The following is an 18222-nucleotide window of genomic DNA, read 5'->3' as shown; positions in this document are numbered from 1 at the left end:
CTGCAGTGTCCATCAACAGGGACAGGGTGCTGGGGTTGGCTGCATCACACCGTACAGAGGTGACAACAAAGGGGACTATGTGTAGACGGGAAGGAGTGCTAAGTGAGGCACAGGAAGCACACCAAGAACAATATGAACAGTGCCCTCCTCTGGGTAAGAAATAGGAATCGTGGCCGGGCGCGGTGGCTCAAGCCTGTAATCCCAGCACTTTGGGAGGCCGAGGCGGGCGGATCACGAGGTCAGGAGATCGAGACCATCCTGGCTAACACGGTGAAACCCCGTCTCTACTAAAAAATACAAAAAAACTAGCCGGGCGAGGTGGCAGGCGCCTGTAGTCCCAGCTACTCGGGAGGCTGAGGCAGGAGAATGGCATAAACCTGGGAGGCGGAGCTTGCAGTGAGCTGAGATCCGGCCACTGCACTCCAGCCTGGGCGACAGAGCGAGACTCCGTCTCAAAAAAGAAAAAAAAAAAGAAATAGGAATCATGCTGCTGACAGACGAGCCTTTCTGCTAGTGTTTGTACGGTGCCGACGGCTGGCCAGTGACGCACTAGTGAGGCCGCATCAGGTCTGTTTGGCAAATGTCCCCCAGACCATCCACCATCTAACGTGTTGAAACCTGGCTCAGCACATCACCCCCAGGGACCCTGCTCCAAGGACAAAGCCTGCTTGCTGGTGGTGCCCTGAGAAGTTCCGGTTTTCAACTCTCCGACTATCAACCCATTCATCCATAAATAGAAAAATGCTTAGAAGGAAAGATGCGCATGAAGATGTTAACAGTGAAAACGTCCAGGGAGAGGAAGGGAAATGGCTGCAGTTTCTGACTGTCCGAAGGATCATGTCTGAATATTTTAGGATGAAATGGCATTCATGATTTTTTCTTTAAAGAAAAGCGTATATCCTCCTGTTCTGCACAAGGATGCATCATTTACTGCTCTTCTCCCTCCCTCCCTCTGCGTTTCCAACCTCCTTCCCTTTGCACACACAGGTTTTCCTGCTAAAATAACGTCAAAGGAGACGTGAAAATGCTCACGCTCTTCTGCAAATGGAAGCTGCAGGATGGATTTTACCTTTACGTCCATCTCCCTATCTCTCTCTCTCTCCATTTTTCTATCTCTATGTCTATATAGAGATATAGTTAGATATATTTATTTAGAGAAATATAAGATAAATATGCAGATATACAAATACCATGCAGATATATTTAGGTAGGGAGAGAAGTAGGCGGATAGATTCAGATATTTATAGAAACAAGACTGGAAACACTGCACTGAAATGTTAACAATAGGGTTTATATTTTCTTCATATACTTTTCTGAAATTTTCAAAATTTTCTTCAGTGAATATGTTTATTTTATTTATTTTGAGGCAGAGTCTTACTCTGTCACCCAGGTTGGGGTGCAGTGGTACAATCTCAGCTCACTGCAACATCCACCTCTTGGGTTCAAGCAATTCTCGTGCCTCAGCCTCCTGAGTAGCTGGGGTTACAGGCGTCCGCCACCACACCCAGCTAATTTTTATATTTTTAGTGGAGACGGGGGTTTCACCATGTTGGCCAGGCTGGTCTCGAACTCCTGGCCTCAAGTGATCTACCCGCTGTGTTCTCCCAAAGGGCTGTGATTACAGGTATGAGCCACCACGCCCAGCCTCAATGAATATGTTAATTTTATAAGCAGAATAACACAACAATTTTATTTTACTTTATTTTATTTTATTATTATTTTTTGAGATGAAACCTTGCTATGTCACCCAGGCTTAAGTGCAGTGGTGTGATCTTGGCTCGCTGCAACCTCCACCTCCCAGGTTCAAGCGATTCTCCTGCCTCAGCCTCCCAAGTAGCTGGGATTATAGGCATGTGCCACTATGCCCAGCTAATTTTTTTGTATTTTTAGTAGAGACAGGGTTTTGCCATGTTGGCCAGGCTGGTCTTGAACTCCTGACCTCAGGTGATCTGTCCGCCTCAGCCTCCCAAATTGCTAGGATTACAGGCAGGAGCCACCACATCTAGCCAAAACAACAAATGTTTAAAATGTGACAATACGCATGGTTTCTCCTCATTTTATTCCCTTTGTTCTCATTACCGGGAACCACCATGACTGCTTAAACTTACAAAATTTGCCATTGAAGAGTGCACACCACACACCTGCCTATGACCAGGTAACCCCTCTTCCCAGAGAGCCCACTCCACAGCTCCATAAAAGGGCATGTGTAAGGATGTTCATCACATCCCTAGCTACGGGTGTGGGGAGCTGGGGCAAACTGGGACCTGCCAGGAAGGGAATGGGCTCACAAGGCAGATCTGACAGAAGAGGCCAGAGGCCACGTGACAGCATGGATGAAATAGAGTATTGAGTGAAACAAGCAAGCAACACGAGCAGGCTCATGGCACAGATTCCCACGCACCAGGAACACCAAGGGACCAAACACTGTGTATTTTATAAGGGTACATAGCAAACACATCCTAGCATGCAGGGTTTGTAGAGTACCATTTTAAGTGGACCAAGTGGTATCTACTCTTTGCTTCCTAAGCACCTCCAGGTGGGCCCCCCCACCAGCTGAGCCACGTGGGCGCTTCCCGCCCCAAGCCTCCGGCACGCACATGGGGCCATCACCTGGAACTCCACCAGCTGCCTCTGCAGGGCCTCCTCGTCTGCTCCAGCTCTTTCTACAGTCCTCCTCAGCTCCCTGAGCTCCAATTCCTTGACTGAGAGGAAAGGGAAGAGAAGACCATCATTGTCTGTTCTTCTCAATCCAAAACCTCCCCTTCCTTAGCTGTGCAACTTTGGACAAGTTACTTAACCTCTCTGTGCTACAATGTCTTCAGTTTTAAAAGGAGATGTTCCTGTAATCCCAACACTTTGGGAGGCTGAGGCAGGTGAATCACGAGGTCAGGAGTTCGAGACCAGCCTAACCAATATGGTGAAACCCCATTTCTACTAAAAATACAAAAATTAGCCAGGTGTGGTGGCACGCCTGTAATCCCAGCTACTCAGGAGGCTGAGGCAGGAGAATCGCTTGAACCTGGGAGGCAGAGGTTGCAGTGAGCCGAGATCGTGCCACTGCACTCTAGTCTGGGTGACACAGCAAGACTCCATCTCAAAAAAAAAAAAAAAACAAAAAAGAAGAAGATGGAGATGCTACTAGTACCTACCTCCTTATGCAGGTGATGGCTGGTAGCCCTGTATAAACAGTTCATTCTTGAGATTTTTTTACAGGTGCATGCCACCATGCCTGGCCAATTTTAGTATCCTTAGTAGAGATGGGGTTTCACCATATTGGCCAGGCTGGTCTGGAACTCCTGACCTCAGGTGATCCGTCAACCTCGGCTTCCCAAAATGCTAGGATTACAGGTGTAACCCACCTTGCCCAGCCCTTGAAATCATTTTTAATAGAGTTTGTTTCTTCCTCTGATAGTTTAATTGACATCTATCCATTGGGGAAAATGTGGCAGACACAGAAAGGACTGAAGAATTACGTAACATCTTCTTTCATCTTGCCGGCCAGGGATAACCACCATTACCACTGATGTGGGTTTATGTGTGTGTGTCATTTTACATAGTTGACATTGTTGAGAAGTAGTGAAGAACAGAGTTCTTGGACCCAGACAGCCTGGATTTAAATCTCAGATTGGCCACTCACTCGCTGTTCAACCTTGGACAAGTTACTTAACCTCTCTGTGCTGCATTTTATCTTTAGAAGGAGATGATATTAGTATCTGCCTCGCAGTACTTTTATGAGAATTAAGACAGGTTATTTGTATGAAGTGCTTAGAACTGTACCTCATTGAAAACTTTATTCTTCATCTGATTATAATTTTTACTATCGTTATTCCTCTAGCGACTTTTCTGTTTTGTTCCACCTCATATTATAACCTCTCTGTAGGTTACTCTGACTAGGATTATAAACCCTAGGTCATCACAGTTGCCAGGGAGTTGCTGAACTTGATTACTCACTTTTCAGCAATCTATAGACAAACCCTTGCGAGAAACACAAGTCGAGTGAAGCAAAACTCCTCTCTGGATGAAGACTTCTGAGCGGAAGGGATTCGGGGCCCTCAGCTTCCTCCTCTGACTCAGCCTCATTTGAATCTCGTCCTTTCTCTTCTTCCAGAGGCTCTGGGTGCTTTGAGTATGCGGCAGAATCTTTTTTGAATTCCCCTGAAAAGCAAAGAAAGCCTGTCACAGAGGTCGGCCCATGAGCATAGAATGAGCAGCACTTCCAGGCCTGGCTCTCTGTCCAGATGTGCGCGAATCAGTCCCCGCCTCAGGCTCCCCCATCTGATGGACAGAGAGACAGACAAGCAGAACACGTCAGGACCAGGCAGGGGCAGAGGCCAGCAGAGGAAGCCTCCTGGGGGAAGGGTCCTTGACTGAGATTTTTTTTTTTTTTGGCCTAACAGCTTTATTGAGATGTAGTTCACACATCATGGTTGGGTGCAGCGGCTCACGCCTGTAATCTCAGCACTTTGGGCGGCCAAGGTGGACCGATCCCTTGAGTCCAGGAGTTCGAAACCATGCTGGGTAACATGGTGTAAAACCCAACTCTACAAAAAAATTAGCCAGGCATGGTGGGAAACGCCAGTAGTCCCAGCTACTCGGGAGGCTGAGGAGGGAGGATCACCTGAACCTGGGAGGTTGAGGCTGCAGTGAGTTGTGACTGTACCACTGAACTCCAGCCTGGACGACAGAGTGAGACTTTGACTCAAGAAAGAAAGAGAGAAAGGAAGGAAGGAAGGGAGGGAGGGAGGGAGGGAGGGAGTGTGATTCAGTGGTTTTTAGTAGATTCACAGACATGCAACCATCACCGCAATTTTAGGACATTTTCATCCTTCAAAAAGAACCTCACAGACTTTGGCTGTCACTCCCTTATCCTCCCGAAACCCAGCCCTAGACAACCAGCAATCTCCTTTCTGCCTCTGTAGATCTCCTGCTCTGGACATCTCGTGTGAATGGAATCACACAGTGTGTGGTCCTTTGTGTCTGGTTTCTTTCACTTTGTTTTCAAGTTTCCTCCACATCATGGCACATATCACACTTCACTCCTCTGTATGACTCAACGTTGCGCTGTGGTAAGGATGGACCACGTTTTGTGTATCCATTCAACCCTTGATGGGCATTTGGTTTGTCTCCACCTTTTGGCTATTATGAACTGTGCTGTGATGAGCATTCATGTTTATATTTTTGGTTGATGATACATTTGCAGTTCTTTGGGTATACACATAGAAAGCGGTAAAGAACAGAGTTCTTGGAAACAGACAGCCTAGAATGAAACCTCAGATTGGCCACTGGAGCGGAATTGCTGGATCACACGGCAACTCTATGTTTAACCTTTTGAGGAGCTGTCAGACTGTTCTCCAATGCAGTGTGCCCTCTGACTCTGCCAGAGCAGCAGGGTTTCAGTTTCTCTAGATGCTCACCAGCACCTGTTATTGTCTTTTTGATGGGGTTTTGAAGTATGAACAGGTGCCAGACTGGCACACAAAGGTGAAAAGCCACAGCAGGAGAAGGGCAGCGTGCAGGGAGCCATACAGAATCACACAGCAGGTGCCTGTGGGGTTCCTTAGCAGCCTTCCATTTCTAAGAGGGGATGGAGGCAGAAAATCACTGATCCTTCCAGCCCACACACCCATCATCGTAACCATGGGCACCCAGAATGTGCCACACGGTTAGAGACTGTGACATGAGGAACATCGAATCCTACAGCAGCCCTTGAGGTTAGCACGATGATCCTGTTTTCACCTGAGGAAACCAAAGCAATGGGTGAAGAATTTGCCCAAGGTAAAAGAGGTAGTAGGAGACAGAGCAGGGATTCAGGCCCTTGATGGTGACACAGCACTGTCCACTAAACTGTCCCTAGGTGGAGATGCCTGCTGGACTCCCCACAGAAAGGAGACATCAAGTCCTGAAACTTGGGGAACTCCTGCAGAGGCAGAAAGCTTGTCCTAGGCTGCTGGACTGGGGATGCGGAGCAGGGGGAGTGACACCAGTGGAAAAGGGGTTGCTCTTTGGGGTGACAGAGATGTTGTAAAGTCCACCGCAGTGATGGCTGCGCATGTCTGAAAATGTACTAGAAACCACTGAACTGTATAGACTTTCAGCCAGTGGGCACTATGGCACGGGAATTACAGCTCAGCAGCTGTGCTGAAGAAAACGCTGGACCCCTGCCCCCATCTTCTCAGCACCCTCGTTTTGCAGACGAGGAAGCCGAGGCCTGGGCTGGATGTGGAAGAGCAGGGAAGGTTCTTTCGGGGTGGAGATAGCCGAGGCCTGGTCTCGCTCCTCAGATCCCAGGGCTGCAAGAGTCATTTGAGACCTGAACCCTAAAGAATGCAAGGTTAACAACCCCCTCCCCAATCAGGGCCCAGCCTCGGAGACTGCAGCTGCCGGAAGCACTGATTTCCAGCAAGATTCACCAAGAAAAGCGGAAGTGGGAAAGCTCTCAGGAGCCCGACTGCTACTGTACAATTGTAGGTGATTTAGAAGGGAGATGAAACAAGGTTTGCCCATGTCTGTTTCCTTTTAAATAATCACAAAGGCCCCCAGAGAGTTACACTGGTTCACGGCCACATGCATCTACAACTTTTCATGGTTCCCCAGCACGTGGTTTTATAGATTTTGAAATAGGCCTGAATTCTCTCTGGTGGGTAATTTACACAGAATAACTCTACCCATCCAAGCACACATGTTTTGCTCCAGAGCAGGTGATAAGACGCATTTTCTGTCTTCAGTGCCATTATTCACCCTAAACAAGACATTACCAAGAACAGTTCATTTCCTTTCAAACACCAGACGTAGCACGAGCCTCCCGGATATTCCTTCAGCAAATATTCAGTATCTGCGATGGATCAGGGATGTGCCCGGATCCCCACACAGCACTGCCCTTCAGACCCGTGTGTGCATGTGTGTGGTATGAGTGTGTCGCATGTAGTGTGTACTACACGTGTGTGGAGTGTATGTGGGTAGTGTATGTGTGTATATGAGTGTGACGGGTGGGGTATGTGTTGTGTATGTACTGTGTATAGTGTGTGTTATATGTAGCGCATGTGTATGTTGTGTGTGTGTAGAGTGCATGTGTTTGTATGGTGTTGTGTGTAATGTGTATTGTGGGACAGTAACACGGGATGATCATTGCAAAATGAAAGATATGTGTGGAAGCCTTAGGAGCCCTGGGGAGGCCCAACCCCAAGTCGAGGTCAGGACAGTCTTCCTGGAGGAGGTGACCTCTCAGCTGCACTGGGCCCTGCATGAGGTACTGTGTATTCACGGGAGAGCACTGCCGGGCAGGCGGTGTCATCCTTATTTTACAGACGAGGCCGGGGAAGCACAGGGTGGCTGCATAGCTGGCCCTGCATGACTCAGCAAGCAGACTGCACAGCAGGGGCCTACGTGAAACCTAGTTCTATTTTAACAACCCTAAAGGATAGGTGGGAAGAGAAAACCCAATGTCACCCCTTAGTCCAGCACCTGCCACGGCTGTTTTCATGATCGTTCTCTTGATTTTACACAGATGCAGTTGTAGTGGGGCCTCTCTGTGTCCAATGGGTCTCATTTCACTAGAATGCAAGATGTTTTAATGCCAGGATGTGCATATTCATCCACATGCTTGGCCCTTAGTTTCATTAGCACGGAGCTCTGCCTCATCCTTCCTGTGTCCCTAGCACCTCGCTCTGTCCCTGGAAGGAATACATGCTCCAGGGTCATTTGTTGAACACATTCATTCATTCGTCCACTCATTGGATACTTATGGAGCACTTACCGGGAGTACCAGGCGTGGTTCTAGGCCTGGGGTTCACCACAGTGAACATCACAGACAAAGCAATAGCTGAACTTGAGGGCCTTCTCTTCCAGTGGGAGATAGGCAATAACACCAGGAATGAGCAAGTGGAAGAGGCTGCGAGGCGGTGATGCAATCATGAAGAGAAATGGGCAGGGGCTGGAGGTCTGCACAGTGACCCGGGTGGCATCCTTGGGCAGGAGACAGGTGAGCAAAGACCTGGATGAAGGGTGGTCACAAGAGCCCTGAGGCCACATGGGCACAGAACCTGATCATAATCATGGGCACCCAGAATGTGCCACATGTCAGAGAATGCGGCATCCGGACCCGAGGTGGCTATGGGCCTGGGGTCCTCTGGGATAGTTAAGGAGCTCGTAGAGTTGGAATAAAGTGAGCAAGGGCTCCAGGAGAAGCTGAGGTCTGTGTCCTGGGGGGCCCAGAGCAGGTGAGCCTGGTGAACTAAGAGGAAAACAGATACAGTGGAAGACCTATCCTGTCCTAAACACCCACCTGGTGATAAGTGGGCTTGGCTAGAGTCTGTCTTAAAATTGCATTTTAATAACAAGAGGCGTCACGTGGGCTGCCCGTTGGTGACCTTTGGTGCAGGTGGAGTCAAGGCCAGTGTTTGTGGCTGAGCAGCCTGGCCCAGGCTGGTTACCTGTGAGGCGCTGCAGGTGCTGCCTCTGCAGCAGGTTGCTTCTTGTTGCGCAGGGAGCTGAAGAGCTGCCTGCGGGTCCCACAGTACAGGCCATTGTGTTCATCTCTCTGAGGACAGAAAGGGTTTCAGGTGAGCAGGGAGGAGGCTCAGGCGGTCCAGCCTTCTCTGAACGTAAAACCAGCTGAAAAAGACACATGGGCGTTGTGTGGACAGGGCTGGGTCTAGCAACTCCCTTTCCCCACTGTAAATTTCCTTGCTAGGTGTGATGCCTGTCTGAGCACAGATGAGAATTTCAATTCATCGCAAGACCTCTGTCATCGGCTGAGAGAGAAAGTGCTAGGGCCTCGGTAGATAGAGGTGCGTTTTGACAGTTGGCGGTGTTGTTTGAGAGAGCATGTAACCAACTCCAGGTCTTGCTTATTTTCAGAGGTTTTCTGAAATCTTAAACCAAAATGAACTCTAAGATGAAACAAGAACGCATCATTTTAGCAGAATATGTATGCGCTAATCTGCAGGTGCCTGCATGTCTGTGGAGTGTTTCTGGAGGGTGTGCTGCAAACGGATCATAGTGGATGCCTGGGGATGTGGAGGTGGTTGTGGGTTGGTAAGGAAGAAAGTAAGGCTCTAGAACTCACTGCATGCTCACTGCTGGCAGCACTCCATGGGGCCTGGGGGACGTGGTGGGTGGATGACATTGGACAGGGAGATGGGAGCCAGGTTGTGGAAGGCCTTATCATAAAGGCCATGGGGAGCCAAGGCAGGCTCCAGGAGAGGGTGGCTGGGTTGCTGGGAGAGTAACCATCGGGAGTGGCTGCAGGCTGGAACCCCACTTAAGTGGCTCCTGCCACAGCAACCCAGCCTGGTCCACCGAGGACTGACCTTTCAGGCAGATGATGCACTCAGGAAGTCTTTTGCCCTTTAAGTCCTTAAGTCATGACCTGCTGATACAAGGTATTGTATGCAAAGCCACTTACAGAGTGATTATAAGTGCATGCTGAAATTTTAAAAAAGGAGGGGGTATAAAGTCAAAAGCGCAAGAGACCCAACACCCCATTTCTACTCACTGCATAGTTTCTTGTGTAGCCTTCCAGAAAATGCCATTGTAAACACATGGATCTGCCCCTTAAAACTCATTTTCAGTTATTCTTCATTTGTTAATTAAACGTATATTTCACTGTCAATTAAAACTCAAAGGGGAAACACCTCCAGCTTCCATCCAGCTTGTTCCCACATCGGAGGAGTCCTTTCCCCACCCAGCCCCATCCTCGTGCCCACAAGCCAGGCACAGAGCCTGGTCCAGGCATCCTGAGCTGCTCATGACTCCCCAAACCTGCAATGCTGCTGCCCATCTCCAGGCCTTTGCACATCCTGTTTCCTCTGCCCGGAACACCCTGTCTGCATCACGTGCCTCTGCATCCACCCCGTCCAGGGCTTCCTCTGGGAATTTCTCATTTATTCTCCATTAGAGGTCATCTCAGAATCGCTGCCCTGTGAGTCTTCCTGGCCTCACCCAGCCAGCCTCAGACTCCTTTCCGTGTGGACACGCTGCCACGGAGTAAGAGATGGATGTGTGGGCCTCACTTCATTGATCCACAGTCTCCTGTGTTCAAATGTGTGTCTCCTAGGGCTGCTGTAACCAACTGCCATCAACTGGTGGCTTAAAATAACAGACACTGGGCTGGGCGCGGTGGCTCAAGCCTATAATCCCAGCACTTTGGGAGGCCCAGGCGGGTGGATCACGAGATCAGGAGATCGAGACCATCCTGGCTAACATGGTGAAACCCCATCTCTACTAAAAATACAAAAAATTAGCCAGGTGTGGTGGCGGGTGCCTGTAGTTCCAGCTACTCAGGAGGCTGAGGCAGGAGAATGGCGTGAACCTGGGAGGCAGAGCTTGCAGTGAGCTGAGATCGCACCGCAGCACTCTAGCCTGGGTGACAGAGCGAGAAAAAAAAAACCAAAAAAAAAAAAAAAACCAAAAAACAAAACAAAACCCCCCCCCAAAAAACAACAGACACTTATTCTCTCCTAGTATTGGAGGCCAGAAGTTTAAAATCAGTCTGACTGGGCCAACATGATGGTGTGGGCAGTGCACAGTTCTCCTGGAGGCTTCAGGGGAAAGCCAGTTCCTCACCTCTTCCAGCCACTCCTGGTGACCACATCGCTCCAGGCTGCCTCTGCGATCACAAGAACTTCTGTTCTCCTGGGTCACATCTCCCTCTGCGTTCCTCTTGTCGGGACACTGGTGGCTGCATAATTTCCCCCCACCCTGCCACCACCAAGATCCTTCACCACATCCTCCAACCCTCCCACCTTTTTTCCATCACAGAAGGTGACATTCACAGGGGCCAGGCATTAGGACATGGATGTCTTCCGGGAGAGACTGTTTTTCAGCCTCCCACACCAAATGAGGGTGATGCATCTTCCCTCCCAAAACACTGACATCAATTTCTGAGAAGTCAAGGCCCTCACTCTCAAATTCACTTCCTGGGGTCCCTGTTTCGATGGGAAACAAAAGACATCCTTTAAAAAAGAATTTGTCTCAGAAAAGGACTCAGCCCTATTTGGGGGACACCAATCAGAGGGTCAGAGGCACCTTCTTTGATTGCAAACATCATTTGAGGGGTCTTCGTGTTACCTGCCGGAGGAGGAGGATCAATGCTGTTCAATTTAATCTGAGGCCTGAAAACCCCAGTGAGCCAAGAGGAAACACCAGGTACCTCTGATGTCAATGTATAAGCACCTGGCTAGGTACGGAATGAAGATGAGAGAGAAACGAGCAAAAATGAAAACTTCATTTCTTAGCATGGCAGATTCTAGGTGATATTTTAAAAATGCATATTGACTTTGGGAGGCCGAGACGGGCGGATCACGAAGTCAGGAGATCGAGACCATCCTGGCTAACCCAGTGAAACCCCGTCTCTACTAAAAAATATACAAAAAAAAACTAGCCAGGCGAGGTGGCGGGCGCCTGTAGTCCCAGCTACTCGGGAGGCTGAGGCAGGAGAATGGCGTAAACCCGGGAGGCGGAGCTTGCAGTGAGCTGAGATCCGGCCACTGCGCTCCAGCCTGGGCGACAGAGCGAGACTCCGTCTCAAAAAAAAAAAAAAAAAAAAAAAAATGCATATTGACTACTAATACATTTTATATGGCTAACTCTTAAAATTACTATGTTTTAAATAAGGCAGTGACTTATTTTATTTGTTTAAAGACCAAGCTGTGTTGGAGTGACCGTTCTTGGTAACACACCAAGTTTTTTGCATGATGACAATTTATAAACAATCCCCCAAATGAGGAGAAGGCCGCAGGGCCTCAGCATGAATGAAGAATTCAGCAAGATGAGCTGTTCTCTGCTAAGCTCGGACAAATGGCATTTTGGGAGAAAACCAGGAGCAGGAATGACAGCTGTTCTTAGGCACCCTCTGCTTAGCTCTGGTACTAAGAGATCTGACATTCATGATGAGGACCAGAGGCCTTGCAGCTCCCCTGGAACCATCACAGACGCCACCAGGCATGGGTACATCTGCTAGTTCTATGCCAGACCAGAGATTTTTCAGTTGATTATTTTTATCTACAGGCACTTGATTGAGAACAAAGGTTATGTGGAAACCCAGTAAGTATGACGGGCCAGAGTAGCTACCTGTGGACCAACTCAGCCCTCTGTATGTTTTTACAAATAAAGTTTTATTGGCACACAGACACAGCCCTTTGTGTACATATTTTCTATGGCTGCTTTCCTGCTACAAGCATAGAGTTGAATGATTGTGACAGAGGCCATGTGGCCCACAGAGCCTATGACAGTTGCTATCTATCCTTTCCCAGAAAAAGTTTGCTGACCCCTCCTTTGGAGGAAGCTCAGCGCACAGGGAGAAGCACTAAGTGTGAACACCTACTGCACACTTGCCATGTACCAGGCGCTGAGTACCAACCTCTCTGTGGGTTAGCTCATTCATCCACACTGAGCCCTGAGAAGGGCCTGTGACAGCCCCATTTTTCAGATGAGAAAACTGAGGCAGCGAGTGTTCCAGCAATTTGTGCAGGGCCACAGAGAGCCCCCAAGTGGTAGAGCTGGCATTCCAACCTGGGTACTTGGACTCTGGAGCCCACACCCTGGTCACTAGGAAGGCAGTTCTCTCAGCCAGTCCTGGTGGGAGCATGGGACACACGTGGCTGGTCTTGGAGTCTCGTGGATGGCAGAGCCCCTGATGCACGCTTCCTCCGGTGCTCAGCCAGAGAGGCGGCAATGTGAAGGATAGGCAGGCCTTGCTGTGATGTCCTAGGGACGCAAGCCGGCCCGCACCATGGAGACAGCAGGCAGGAACATGCGGGGTGAATGGGGGTGGACCCAGGACCACTGGGAGAGGCCTACCTCTGCCCTGGAGCAGCCACTGGTGGGGCCAGAGACTGGCACCTGGACCCCCACTGACAAGGACACCTCAATGCTGTCCTGCGGGCCTGTGCCCCTCAGAGGAGACTGGAATCTTGGTGGCTGGTGGCCACCCTGTGGGTCTCAACATAAACGTGCCTCTGATGGGCTCTGCATTGAGAATATTTTCAAAAAGCATGAAAAAGAAAAATGAGTGGAAGGTGCCCTCCATGGTGAAGGCATAGTGAGTAGATGATGAATAGGGTTCCCTCCTCTGCCTCAGGCTCTGGGGGCAGAGCTGGGCCCCCCAGATGACGATTCTGGTGTCAATGGTTTGTTTGGGTATTGACCTCAGGAAGCACCGGTAGGGCTGGGAGTGAGTCAGGTGACTGGGAAGGGCCATTACAGGAATGGGGCTCAGTCCCATGGGAACTCTCTGGGGTGTGGAACCCACCTTGGATTTGTGCCAGCATGGCGGTGGTGGTGGAAAGCTGCCTGCATGGGTTTACATGGATGCTCAGTTTGCTGGCTCTGCCCTGCACATCTGGCCCCATGGCCATCTGAGAAAAGCCCATGGCAGAGATGCTGGGCTGTGGGAGGGTGCCGCGACGTGTAGGAGTGGTGAGTGCTGCAGGAACCAACCTGCAGCATCGTCAGTGTGGGCCCTGGAGCAGCAGCAGCCATGGCCCATGGGCATGTCAGAAATGCAGACTCCCATGCCCCACCCTGAGCCTGCTGGAGCAGAACCTGCCTACTAGCAAGACCCTCAGTGACTGTGTGCATGCAGGAATTTGAGAAGTGCCAGGCCTGTCGCTGTGATTCCTTTTCCTTTTCTAAACACTCCAAAGTAACCACTGCCCCAGCCCACCCTGAACGTCCACTGACCCTCCCAAGTAGAAGGGAACAAGCTGCCCCTTATCTTTGATCTTCAACCAGTTCAGGATGGGCTGAAAAGGGAGACTGGATGTCAACTGCTTTGGCTCTTCAATCAGGGTGACTGCTGTGAGCGCTGAAGGAGGTGGAGTAACACCAAGGGCTTTCCCAGCGCACTTTCTGTTGTGTAAACATCCCAGACCCCGGCTTGGGAGAGGGGAGCTCCCATCCACCCCTGCGTCCCCACTCACCACGTAGCGCCTTGTGGGCTGCACACCTCTGCAGGAAGGCTCAGTAGGCCTCAGGGCTCTGGAAGGCCTGCAGCTCTCAGATATAGCCCTGCTTGGCCTCGTCCACCGGGGACACATACCTCTGGAGGAAGGAGCACAGAGATTCTGAGGTGCTCCAGATTTGGGGTTGGGATGGGGATGGAGGCTGGTCACCCTCTTGTCCAACCTCCCTGGGGCTCTTTAGGATGATCCCAAGAACCTACTGCTCAGCTTCTGCTTGCACACCTCCAGGGACAGGAAACTCACTACCTCCAAGCAAGTTCATTCATTGTTTGAATGGCACTGTTTTCCTTCCCATCAACTGGCATCTGCCTTGCTGTGGCCATACCATTCTCTAGGTTTGGTCCGATGACTTCAGAGAAAGGCAGCATTATCAGCTCCCGCCTGGGGAGCCTTAGACTTCTCTTCAATGATCCCTCATGCAAACATCAGCACTTTTCCCTGCAGAGGGTCCTGGGCTGGGCACTAGTGACAGATCCTAGACTTATTTGACAACTGGCCCATGTTTCCTTGATGGGCCACTCTGCATGACCCAGTTTAAGAGATGCTGCCAAAAGCAAGAGGAACCATGAATTGCTCTAAATGGGTGGGTGAGTGGCACCTCATGTCTGCACTCTAGAGGGTTCCCTCTGGCTCCGGTGGGAGAAATGGATTAGGAGGGAATGGCCCCTGGTGGTGTCTGAGGGCTGCCCAGGCCCCATCTCAGGGAGGGACTCGCTTTGTATTCACCACAGAGAACAGGACTTACCCCTTTTTGTCCTCAGACAGCTGAGCCCACTGAGCAGCCAGCACCTTTGTGATTTCCGTGAAAGGCAGATCGGGGTGTGTGGCCCTCAGCCGACTTCTCTGCTTGTTCAGGAATATCACGTACCTGTGCCAGGGAAGGGACGTACGTGGCTATGGGAACCGGTGGGGAAGGGAGCGGCCGGGGGCGGCTCATTCCACTTTCCTGTTTTCATAACGAGTCATGGGTTTGCCCATCTTGTTCAGTCTAACCAGAAAACTGGAGGCTAAGAGGGGAACATCCTCCAATGGCTTTGTTAACCCAGAGTCTGGTAAAAGGCCTAGGAACAAGAAGAGGGGCTCCCCATAGGACACGAGGTATATGAAGGCTGGGTGGCTGTGTCTGGCAGGGGACATGTTCAAATAGCCATGCTGCATTATGTGGACAAAGCACTTAACCCACCTGTGCCTCAGTTTCCCCCTCTGTATAATGAACATAATGCCACCTGCTCACAGGTGTGGCCTAATACTCCAGGTGCAGACCCCTCCCCTTCCTGATCAAGGACTTCTTTTGATGGGGAAGGCGAAAGGCTGTGGCCAAACCAGTTTCATCCATATGAGCCACAGGAATACTGAAGAAAGCCCCTCAGCATTAGAGCCGTGTGAACCCTGAAGATAAAGTGTACAAGCTTCCAGATGCGGCAAGGCGACCCTCAGAGCTCTGGTCAGCCTCTGGCATGGAACCTTTCCTCTTCAGTGCAAGATTCATGGGAAAGGGACAAGGTCCCAGGTGCTGAGAAGGGTGGCTTAAGCCTCCTGAACGTTAACCAGCTTGCCCAAGGCCACAGAGCACCCATGTCTTCAAGCCTGGGATGAAAAGCAGACCCACCAAGCCCACACCTATCCCTTTTCCTGTCTGGAACCCAAGCCTGGCTCTTCTATCCTCTCTCCTCCAGCACCAGGACCTCATTACAGCTTAAAGAACTAAGCAGCGCATCCCACACTCCCAGTGGTGTCAGGTTCCCTAACTAACCAAGGGCCCTAAAAGAACAGACAAAGGCTGAGATGGGATCATGCCAACCCAGCCACGTGGCCCAGGCCACAGGGTGAGCCCTGCAGATTACTTCCACGTTGGGTCAGAGTAATCTCCTGCATCTTACCCTGTCGTAGGAGCACGGAACAGCAAGGTCCCTCAGGCGGTTTCTCTTCTTGCCTTTAGGCCTGCCCCCTTTCCTTTTCTGAAATAGAAGCACCACACAGGAAAACCTCAAGACCATCAATAATGACTGACCATATTCAGATCACAGCATACAATCATGCCACCACAGGGCCCTGGGCTTCACACAGATGGCCTCTGACATCCTCGCAGTTCCACGGTAGGAGTGGGCATCCCCCTGAAGTTGAGGAAACTGAGGCATGGAGAGATGCAGTGATCCCCGCAGCATCGCCCAGCAGTGTGGGAGCCAGGACCTTCCCTCCCATCCAAGCTATGTGATGGTCACTGGGCACAATCAAGAAAGTCACCCAAAGTTTTAGTTACTAGGTCCACGGGGGATAGGACAAAGCCTTGGCACCGGGACTGGTGGTGCAGAGGGTTGACAGCTGTGCTGGCAACTCCACTGGGGTTCTCATCTCAGCCCTGCAACTGACCTGCTATGTGGTATTTGACAAGTTATGCATAGCTCTTTGCCTCAGTTTCCCCATTTGTAAAATGAGGATCATAGTCCCTATCTCGTGGGTTGCAGTGAGGACTGGAAACGTTGATATTCGTGCAGTTTTGAGAGCAGAGCCAGAAGCCCAGCAAGTGCTCAGTGAGTGCAGGCGGGCATGAGTGTATACAGAACCCTCTCCCACAGACGCCAGCTCTCAGGACAGAAATCCAAGTTGTGGGCTCACTCTTCCATCATTTCATTTCTGCGTTCATAAACAGTGACTGAGCCCTCACTGTCATCAGGAGCCTGTGCCAGGCTCAGAAGCTACAGGGCTGGATAAGGCACAGGCTCCGCCCTCAAGTGGCTCACAGTGCCACGGACACGCTGATTTTATAGAAATAATTGTAACAGTCCAGCACAGGGTAATGGGGTTATAGGATGATAGCCTGAATACCCCCGTCCTCAGGGCTCAGTTTCAAATTTTCCTGAACCAAACACACATGACAAACATGGTAGAGAATAATCAAAACGTGACCTTAAGAACCTCAGCTTCCAATTTTCCAAGCTCCCTCACAAACATGCCCACGTCAGCCTTTCCAAGGCCAGGAGATACAAAGCAAGTCGGTGGCCCAGGAGGCTGGCTGGGTGGCACTGCCACAGGCAGGCCAGCTGTGCTAGAGACCAAAGGACAGAGGCGGTCAGGCCACACACAGGTTGGGGCAGCGGCTGGCACCGGGGGCTTCAGGAGCAGGAGGGCCGAGCAGAGGCCAGGCAGAGGCAAACAGTCCGGTAGCAACCATGTGTGATAATGAGATAATGCTGTGGAGGAAGCCAGGCGCCAGGCACACAGTAGGTGCTCAATGAATGACATTCTCACTGGCTCACTCCTATGCACAGACTATGCTGATCCTCGGAGTCTGAGGACAATCCTTTCAGCACCCCGGAGAGCTCCCAAGGCCCTGGGTTGGCTCTAATCTCATCTAACGGATTCTGCGAAAGACCACCATTTCTACAGCTTGAGTTCACCAGGGCTCTCAAATACACACATATCCCTGAATCTGAGGGTTGCCTTTCCCAGTTGAAGCGAATATCATCATTGCATGTCACAAGAAGACACTCAGAAAGATGACGTGGCTTGATCACTGAGCAGCAGTGGCAAACAGAAAGCCCAGAGCACACCCACGGCTCTTGTTAGAGACAGTACCTCCTGACAGAGGCCCACAACTCTCTGGGGTCAGGGGGATGTGGGCCAGGTATCTTCTGCCCTGGAGCACAGGGGCCATCTTCTCCTTTTCTCCTGGCCAGCTGCCCTGCTCTGGCACGGAGAAGGTTTTTGGTTGTTGTTTAATTGGAGGGAATATTATATTTATTGTAATTCTCTATATGCAAGTATTATAAGTAAAAAATCAAAATAAATGTGTTCATCATTTTGTGGCCATCTGAGGCTCTTTGCTTCAGCTCTATTAAAAAAAAAAGAAAAGCTTCTTGAGTGTTTACTTAATTTGCCCAGAAACCATAGTGACTGAGACAAAGGGGAAGGCGCAGGATGTTTTTCTCTGAAGCTTTCCGTTCTTGTTGAATTCCTCATGCAGGATTTACACCGAATTGCCTTGCCCTAAATAGAGTCACGTAGACAGCACGCTCATCATTAGTACAGGGTGTTACTACGTGGAGAACATTGCCCACACACGGGAGTGTGTCAACTACAGAGGAAACGGAGGAAGAGAGCATAACCCAACAAGGGAAGGCTGAAAAACCTATTTTTTTGAGGTATGGTCTCCCTCTGTTACCCAGGTTGGAGTGCAGTGGTGTAATATTGGCTCACTGCAGCCTCAACCTCCCAGGTTCAAGTTTTAGAAAGTGAGGCCAATAGCAGAGCCGCAAATTAA

General features: G+C 50.3%; 1 long non-coding RNA gene across 1 annotated transcript in view; it reads right to left on the bottom strand.

The window, feature by feature from the left end:
- Positions 1 to 1724: 1724 nt before the first annotated feature.
- The window catches only part of LOC105555280, a 41868-nt gene continuing 25370 nt past the window's right edge, over positions 1725 to 18222 (bottom strand). The window contains exons 2-6 of the long non-coding RNA XR_001008451.1: positions 15842 to 15919; positions 14707 to 14829; positions 7462 to 8536; positions 3302 to 4155; positions 1725 to 1939 (exon numbers count right to left, since the gene is read on the bottom strand). This is a non-coding gene — a long non-coding RNA (uncharacterized LOC105555280). The remainder of the gene's footprint in view (positions 1940 to 3301; positions 4156 to 7461; positions 8537 to 14706; positions 14830 to 15841; positions 15920 to 18222) is intronic.

This window comes from Mandrillus leucophaeus, unplaced genomic scaffold (genome assembly GCF_000951045.1).
Source record: "Mandrillus leucophaeus isolate KB7577 unplaced genomic scaffold, Mleu.le_1.0 Scaffold68, whole genome shotgun sequence".
Taxonomy (NCBI): Eukaryota; Metazoa; Chordata; class Mammalia; order Primates; family Cercopithecidae; genus Mandrillus; species Mandrillus leucophaeus.
The sequence above is the reverse complement of the archived record's forward strand: the minus strand, read 5'-3'. Positions and strand labels throughout refer to the sequence as shown.